General features: G+C 34.1%; 1 protein-coding gene across 1 annotated transcript in view; it reads left to right on the forward strand.

Moving 5' to 3' along the window:
* LOC148941371 (uncharacterized) overlaps positions 1-9,506 on the forward strand; it is a 149,786-nt gene that overhangs the window by 22,406 nt on the left and 117,874 nt on the right. The gene's annotated exons all lie outside the window — the stretch shown is intronic.

Consider the following 9,506-nt stretch of genomic DNA (forward strand, 5'->3'; position numbering starts at 1 on the left):
AAACACACACAATTATCTAACTTCATCTGTAATGCGTTGGCAATTGTTGGCATCTTATTTCTCACGAAACTTGGGTATTATTCCGCTTAACTTATTCTAACTTTGCCTTGGCATCCGGATTAAAGCATATATACATTCTTAGGTAATTGTGGTTCGTCTTCTTTTTTCTTCTAGAATTCATATGTGTATTATTCAGCTCTATTCCACGTCAGGTACGTCTTCTATTCAATTGAATGGTGTTCGTTCAAGCAGGAAACAAATTATCTACAAAACTGGTCAGGCATGGTTCTTTGATATCATTTCTTTGTCCTCCCTAAGGGCAATGTTCTTCCCTTAAATTTCATGATTTACCATTTCCATAAGCAGTTCAAATAAAAAGTAATAACCATTTATAAGCCTGGGCGGGGGCGCAGGGGGGCCAAGGCCCACCCTGGAAATTTGGAACTATAAAGTAATTATAAGGAAACCAAAGGAAAGAGAGCAGAATTTTGAAAAAACCATGGAAAAAATGTGTGTTGTCCCATTGTTGGCTGCCTGCCAATAGATTTTGACCATTAATAAGGAAAAGAAAAGTTCTAATCTGTGACTAAGTGACCCCTAGTAGAGGGGGAGGTGCTACTCCGGGACGAACACCGTGCTGCCATCTACAATTTAGTTTAATGCTGACGGGACATAATTTATTCAAGGATTATCGATCGAGTCTAATAGGGGTCAAGGTCAATCGATCTGTTGTTGTTGGTGTTTGGCCACGTGTAATGGCATGAGGGGTGATTTACATAATCGATGAGGGAATTATTGATTCACGAGCGTGGGGAATTATGAAACAATATGGTCATAGAGTCCCTAGGGAGAAAGATTACGTAATGGGGTCAATGACCTAAATTTCACAACAACAACAACGACCTTGACATTCGCTGAGAGCGTGCACTTACAACAACATCGACCTTGGAACACCTGTGCTGTCGACCTCAATTCACCTATCGTGAATCATTAATTCCCCTTAGAAACAACAAATTAATTTCCCTTTCTTGACAGATCAATCAATCAATGACATCATCTGTCAGACTTTAAAAATTTTCGCTAGAAACATTTCTCCAGGAATAGATCCAAGTCATTAATGTCTTTGCCTCGGGAACAACTCTTTTGGTCGAACTCCAAAGGATATTAATAACCAAAGGCCACGGAAACAATTAGGCAAGAAACATCTTAGCGATGAATTGTTTTAGCGCTGGAATCAGGTTTCCTATTAATTTGAAATGCGTTAGCACAGAGATGCCAATAACAATGGAACACGCTGAATTTACGTTTAGGGATAATTTGGGCGAAACCGTTTTAGACAGGTTATGGAACTATTTCGGTGAAACAGATAGAGACATTTTAAAAGAAGATTTTTGAAGAGATTTTAGAAGAGAATTTAAAGGTGAAACTCTGTGGTCGTTATAATACACAAGTTTCATTTGAACAGTGTTGTGAGGTCCTCTAACCCAACCCCAAAGGGTTCCAATCCTCCTACCCCAACCCCGAAGGAAGCCCCCGGTCCTCAAAGCCCACCAAACTCCCAAAGGCCCTCCACCGGTCCCCCAAAGGCCCACCCAGACCCCCAAAGGCCATCCCCAGGCCCCAAATGTCCCCCAGGCCCCCAACTGCCCCCCTGGACACTCAAAGGTCCCCCAAGCTCCCAAAGGGCCACCGGCGCCCCCAAAGGCCCACCCCAGACCCTCAACGGCCATCCCCCGGCCCCCCAAAGGCCCATCGAGTTCCCAAAAGACCAACAGGGTCCCCAAGGCCCTCCACCGGTCTCCAAAAGTCCCCCCGGCTCCCCCCAGGCCCCCCCGCCCCCCCCAGGCCCGCCCCCCGCCCCCAAAGGTCCACCGGGCTCCCAAAGAACCAATCGGTCCTCAAGTGCCCCCCAGACCCCCAAAGGCTCTCCCTGTGCCCCAAAGGCCCTCCAAACCGGGTCCCCCTGTATCCACGGCCCCCCCAGAACCTACCCGCGCCCCCCCGACCCCCCCAGACCCCCACCAGGCCTCCCCCGACCCCCCCAAAGGCCCATCGAGTTCCCAAAAGACCAACAGGGTCCCAAAGGCCCTCCACCGGTCCCCAAATGTCTCCCAGGCTCCCAACTGGCTCCCCGGAGCCCCAAAGGCCCTCCCCCGCCCCCCAAAGGTCCACCGGGCTCCCAAAGGACCAATCGGTCCTCAAGTGCCCCCCAGCCCCCCAAAGGCCCTCACGGGGCTCCAAAGGCCCTCCACCGGTCCCCAACAGTCCCCCCGGCACCCCAAGGCCCTCCCCGCGCCCCCAACGCCCCCCCAGACCCCCAACAGCCCACGCCGGACCCCAAAGCCCAACCCAGGAGTGGTTGCTCGTGGTTTACCGTTTAACAGTTACATTTTATTGATTTTTCAAAGTTAATTATGAATTTCTTTCGTTTAAATGCAAGAGTTGGAATATTTAAGTATAGTTCGGTTGTGGTTTACCTTGTCACAGGTTACATTTTCTTGATTTTTCAAAGTTCATTATAAATTTCTTTCTTTGAAATGCAAGAGTTGGAATATTTCAGTAATGTTTGGTTGTGGTTTACCTTGTCACAGTTACATTTTCATGATTTTTCAAAGTTCATTTTGAATTTCTTTCGTTGAAATGCAAGAGTTGGAATATTTCAGTAGTGTTTGGTCTTGGTTTACCTTGTCACAGTTACATTTTCTTGATTTTTTAAAGTTCATTTCTAATTTCTTTGTTGAAATGCAATAGTTTGAATATTTCAGTAGAGTTTAGTTATGGTTTACCTTGTCAAATTTTAATTTTCTTGATTTTTCAAAGATCATTTTTAATTTAATTGTTTTAAATGCAAGAGTTGGAATATTTCAGTAGTGTTTGGTTGTGGTTTACCTTGTCACAGTTACATTTTCTTGATTTTTCAAAGCTCATTTTGAATTTCATTTGTTGAAATGCAAGAGTTGGACTATTTCAGTAGTGTTTGGTTGTGGTTTACCTTGTCACAGTTAAATTCTATTGATTTTTCAAATTTCATTTTGAATTTCTTTCGTTTAAATGCAATAGTTGGAATATTTCAATAGTGTTTGGTTGTGGTTTACCTTGTCAAAGTTAAATTTTCTTGATTTTAAAAAGTTCATTTGAATTTATTTTGTTGAAATGCATGAGTTTGACTATTTCAGTAGAGTTGGGTTGTGGTTTACCTTGTCAAAGTTACATTTTCTTGATTTTTCAAAGTTCAATTTGAATTTCCTTGGTTGAAATGAAAGAGTTGTACTATTTCATTAGTGTTTGGTTGTTGTTTAACTTGTCACAGTTAAATTTTCTTGATTTTTCAAAGTTCATTTTGAATTTCTTTCATTGAAATTCAAGAGTTGGAATATTTAAATAGTGGTTGGTTGTGGTTTACCTTGTCAAAGTTAAATTTTCATGATTTTTCAAAGATTATTTTGAATTTCTTCTGTTGAAATGAAAGATTTGTGATATTTCACTATTGTTTGGTCATTGTTTACCTTGTGACATTTACTTTTTCTTTATTTTTCAAAGCTCATTTTGAATTTCCTTAGTTGAATTGCAAGAGTTGGACAATTTCTGTAGTGTTTGCTTATGGTTTACATTGTCAAAGTTACATTTTCTAGATTTTTCAAAGTTCATTTTTTTTTTATTTAGTTGTAATTCAAGTGTTGGAATCTTTCAGTAGTGATTGCTTTTGGTTTACCTTGTCACAGTTACATTTTCTTGATATTTTAAAGATCATTTCGAATTGCTTTCGTTGAAAAGCAATAGATGGACCAGTTCAGTGGTGTTTGCTAATGGTTTACCTTCTCACATATACAGTTTCTTTATTTCTAATTTAACATTTAGAATTTCTATAGTGGTAAATCCCTTGTTGGACTATTTAAGAGGTGTATGGTCACGATTTATCTTGTCACAGATAAATTCTATTGATTTTTGAAAGGTGATTTAGTATTTCCTTTGTTGAAATGCAAGAGTTGTTATCTTTCTGGGGTGTTTGGTTATGGTTTACCTTGTCACAGTTACATTTTCATGATTTTTCAAAGTTCATTTAGAATTTCTTTCGTTGAAATGCAAGAGTTGGAATATTTCAGTGGTGTTTGGTTCTGGTTTAAATTGTCACAGTTACATTTCCCTGATTTTTCAAAGTTGATTTCTAATTTCTTTAGTTGAATTGCAAGAGTTGGACTATTTCAGTAGCGTTCGGTTGTGGTTTAACTTGTCACAATTACATTTTCTTGATTTTTATAAGTTTATTTTTAATTGCTTTCGTTTAAATACAATACTTGGAATATGTCAGTGGTGTTTGATTATGGTTTACCTTGTCACAGTTACAATTTCAAGTTACTTTAATTCTAATGTTGAATTTCTTTCTTTGTATTGAAAGAGTTGGAATATTTCAGTAGTGTTTGCTTGTGGATTACCTTGTCACATTTACATTTTCTTGATTTTTCAAAGCACATTTTGAATTTCTTTCGTTGAAATTCAAGAGTTGGAATATTTCAGAAGTGTTAGTTGGTCGTTTACCTTGTCAAAGGTACATTTTCTTGATATTTCAAATTTCATTTCGAATTTCTTTAGTTGAAATGCAATAGTTGGAATATTTCAGAAGTGATTGGTCGTGGTTTAACTTCTCACAGTTATATTTTCTTGATTTGTCATAGTTCAATTCGAATTTCCTTTTTTGTAATTCACGAGTTGGACTATTTCACTATTGTCTGGCTTTGTATTAGCTTGTCATAGCTAAATTTTCAATATAGTTATAAGCTCTATTATAATTTACTTCGTTTATAAGAAATAGTTTTAATGTTTAGGCAGCGTTCCGGTTTGTTGTAACTTATCACATTTACATTTTATTGATTCTTTAATTTTCATTTGTACTTAAGTCATTGATATGAAATATGTGGAATATTTTAGAATTGTTTGGGTATGTTTTTACTTGTCGCAGTTAAATTTTCATGATTTTTCAAAGTTAATTTTTGATTTCTTTCGTTGAAATGCAATAGTTGGAATATTTTAGTAGTGTTTGGTCGTGGTTTACATTGTCAAAGTTACATTTTCTTGATTTTTCAAAGTTCATTTTTAATTTCTTTCTTTGTAATGCAAGAGTTGGACTATTTCAGTAGTGTCTGATTGTGGTTTACCTTGTCACAGTTACATTTTAATGATTTTTCAAAGCTCATTTTTAATTTCTTTATTTTAAAAGCAAGAGCTTGAATATTTCAGTAGCGTTTGCTGATGTTTTACCTTGTCACAGTTGCATTCTCTTTACTTTTCAATTTTCATTTTAATTTATTTGATGGAAAAGTAAGAGTTTGAATATTTCAGTATTGTTTGCTTTTGGTTTAACTTGTCACAGTTAAATTTTATTTATTTTTAAAATATCTTCTAAAATTTATTTATCTGAAGTGAAAGAGTTGGACTATTTCAGTTGTTTTTGGTTATGGTTTACCTTGTCACAGTTACATTTTCCTGATTTTTAAAAGTTCATTTTGAATTTCTTTCGTTGAAGTGATAGAGTTGGACTATTTCAGTAGTGTTTGGTTTTGGTTTACCTTGTCACAGTTACATTTTAATGATTTTTAAAAGTTCCTTTTTAATTTATTTAGTTGAATAGTAAGAGTTGGACTTTTTCAGTAGCGTTTGGTTGTGTTTTACCTTGTCACAGTTACATTTTCTTTATTTTTCAAAGTCAATTTTGAATTGCTTTACTTGAAATGCAAGAGTTGTAATATTTCAGTAGTGTTTGGTTATGGTTTAACTTGTCACAGTTACATTTTCATGATTTTTTAAAGTTCATTTTGAATTTATTTCGTTGAAATGCAAGAGATGGAATATTTCAGTAATGTATGGTAGTGGTTTACCTTGTAAATGTTAAATTTTAATGATTTTTCAAAGTTCATTTCGAATATCTTTCTTTGAAATGCAAGAGTTGGACTATTTCAGTAGAGTTTGGTTGTGGTTTACCTTGTCACAGTTACATTTTCTTGATTTTTAAAAGTTCATTTTGAATTTCTTTATTTGAAATGCAAGAGTTGGAATATTTCAGTAGTGTTTTATTGTGGTTTACCTTGTCAAAGTTAAATTTTCTTTATTCTTCAAAGTTCTTTTTGAATTTATTTAGTTGAAATGCAAGAGTTGGAATATTTCACTAGTGTTTGGTTGTGGTTTACCTTGTCAAATTTACATTTTATTTATTTTTAAAATTTAATTTTTGAATTTATTTCGTTGAAAAGAAAGAGTTGTTATATTTAAGTAGTGCATGATTTTGGATTACCTTTTCACAGTTACATTTTCTTTATTTTTCAAATTTCATTTGTATTTCTTTAATTGAAATGCAAGGGTTGGAATATTTCAGCAGTGTATGGTTGTGGGTTACCGTGTAACAGTTACATTTTCCTTGTTTTTCAAATTTCATTTTGAATTTCTTTCCTTGAAAAGCAATAGTTGGAATATTTCTGCTGCGTTTGGTTTTGGTTTAAATTGTCAAAGTTATATTTCCTTTATTTTTCATAATTTATTTGAATTTATTTAGTTGTAATGCCAGAGTTGTACTATTTCATTAGCGTTCGTTTGTGGTGTACCTTGTCACAGTTACATTTTCATGATTTTTAAAAGTTAATTTTTAATTCATATCTTTGAAATTCACGAGTTGAACTATTTCTGTCGAGTTTGGTTGTGTTTTACATTGTCAATGTTAAATTTTCCTTATTTTTCAAAGTTCATTGTGAATTTCTTTCCTTGAAAAGAATGAGTTGGAATATTTCAGTAGTGTTTGCTTATGGTTTACATTCTCAAAGGTCCATTTTCGTGCTTTTTCAAAGTTCATTTTAAATTATTTCATTGAAATTCAATATTTGGAATATTCAAGAATCGGTTTGATTTGGTATACCTTGCCAAAGATACATTTTACTGATTTTTATAAGTTAAGTTTGAATTTGCTTAGTTGAAAAGAACGAGCCTGAATATTTCAGTAGTGTTTGGTAGTGGTTTACCTTGTCACAGTTAAATTTTCGTGTTTTTTCAAATTTCATTTTGAATTTCTTTCGTTGAAATGCAAGAGTTGGAATATTTTACTCGTTTTATCTGGTTTCTTTCATTGTAACATATACAATTTCGTGATTATAAAATGCTCATTTTGATATAAGTTAGTTGAAATGAAAGAGTTGGAATATTTCGAGAGTGTTTGCTTTTGGTTTACCTTGACACAGTTACATTATCTTAATTTTTCAAAGTTGATTTTGAATTTCTTTTGTTGACATGCAAGAGTTTGACTATTTCAGTGGTGTTTGCGTCTGGTTTACCATATCGCAGTTACATTTTCTTGATTTTTCAAAGTTCATTTAAAATGTCTTTCGTTGAAATGCAAGAGTTGGAATTTTTCAATTGTGTTTGGTTTTGGTTTACATTTTAAAAGTTACATTTTCTTGATTTTTAAAAGATCATTTTGAAATTCTTTCTTTGAAAAGCAGCAATTTGAATATTTCAGTAGTGTTTGCGTATGTTTTACATTCTCAAAGTTACATTATCTTGATTTTTCAAAGTTAATTTGAATTTCTTTCATTTAAATTCAAGAGTTGGAATATTTATCTTGTGTTTGCGTATTGTTTACCATGTCAAAGTTACATTTTCATTATTTTTCAATGTTTATTTGAATTTATTTCGTTGTAATTCATGATCTGAACTATTTAAGTAGTATTTGGTTTTGTTTTACATTTTCACATATGGATGTTCTTGATTTTTAAAAGTTCATTTCGAATGTCTTTCGTTGAAATGCAAGATTTGGACTATTTCAGTGGTGTTTGGTTATTGTTCACCTTCTCAGTTACATTTTCTTGATTTTCAAATTAATTTTGAATTTCTTTCCTTGAAATGTAAGAGTTGTAATATATCACTAGTGTTTGATTCTGGTTTACCTTGCCACATTTACACACATGTATACACATGTACGCAAATGTGCTTATCATGAGTGCTCAGGATAAGTTAACCTAACCTTTTCCGGTGAGTATGGTTAGGTTAGACTAGATTAAGTTAGGTTAGATTAGGTTAGGTTAGCTTACCTGTACGCTTCACTTAGGTTAGCTTAGGTTAGGTGAGAGACATGCCCTAAGTTAGGTGTATGATTAGGTTAGGTTAGGTTAGATTAAGTTAGGTTAGATTAGGTTAGGTTAGGTTAGCCTACGGCCGCGCGCGTACATAGCCAAAACTAGCCTAACCCAACTTAACCTAACATAACTTAATCTAACCTAACCTAACCTAATCATACACCTAACCTAGGGCATGTCTGTCACCTAACCTAAGCTAACCCCAGAGACGCGTACGTAGGCTAACCTAACCTAACCTAACCTAACTTAATATAGTCTAACCTAACCATACTCACCGGAAAAGGTTAGGTTAACTTATCATGTGCACTCATGATAGGCACATGTGTGTAAATGTGGCAAGGTAAACCAGAACCAAACACTAGTGAAATATTCCAACTCATGCATTTCAATGAAAGAAATTCAAAATGAATTTGAAAATGAATAAAAAGTAACTGTGATAAGGTGAAACATAACCAAACACCACTGAAATATTCCAACTCTTGCCTTTCAACTAAAGAAATTCGAAATTAAATTTTAAAAATCAAGAAATATTATATGTGATAAGTTAAACCACAACCAACAACTACTTAAATAGTACAACTCTTGTATTTAAAAGAAATGAATTGAAATAAACATTGAAAAATCCAGAAAATGAAACTGTGACATGGTAAACCATAAGCAAACACAACTGAAATATTACAACTCTTGCATTTCAACGAAAGAAATTCAAATTAGCATTGTAAAATAAAGATAATTTAACTTTGAGAAGGTAAACCATAACCAAACACGACTGAAATAGTCCAAATCTTGCTTTTCAAATAAATAAATTAAAAATGATCTTTGTAAAATCATGAAAATGTAGCTGTTATAATGTAAACCATAACAAAACACCACTGAAATAGACCTACTCTTGCATTTCAAAGATATAAATTTTAAATGAACTTTGAAAAATCAAGAAAATGTAACTGTGATATGGTAAACCATAAGCAAACAATTCTGAAATATTCAAACTCTTGCATTTCAACTAAAGAAATTCAAAATGAGCTTTGAAAAATCATGAAAATGTAACTGTGACAATTTAAACCATAAGCAAACACTACTTAAATAGTCCAACTCTTGCATTTCAACAAAGGAAATTCAAAATGAGCTTTGAAAAATCAAGAAAATGTAACTATGACAAGGTAAACCACAACCAAACACTACTGAAATAGTCCAACTCTTGCATTTAAATGAAAGAAATTCAAAATGAACTTTTAAAAAACAAGAAAATGTAACTATGACAATTTAAACCACTACCAAACACTACTGAAATATTCCAACTATTTCATATCAACGAAATAAATTCAAAATGAACTTTGAAAAATCAAGAAAATTTAACTGTGGCAAGATAAACCACAACCAAACACTTCTGAA

Source organism: Artemia sp. Qi Xiang Cuo, chromosome 18, assembly GCF_049724085.1.
Source record: "Artemia sp. Qi Xiang Cuo chromosome 18, ASM4972408v1, whole genome shotgun sequence".
NCBI classification, from domain to species: Eukaryota; Metazoa; Arthropoda; class Branchiopoda; order Anostraca; family Artemiidae; genus Artemia; species Artemia sp. Qi Xiang Cuo.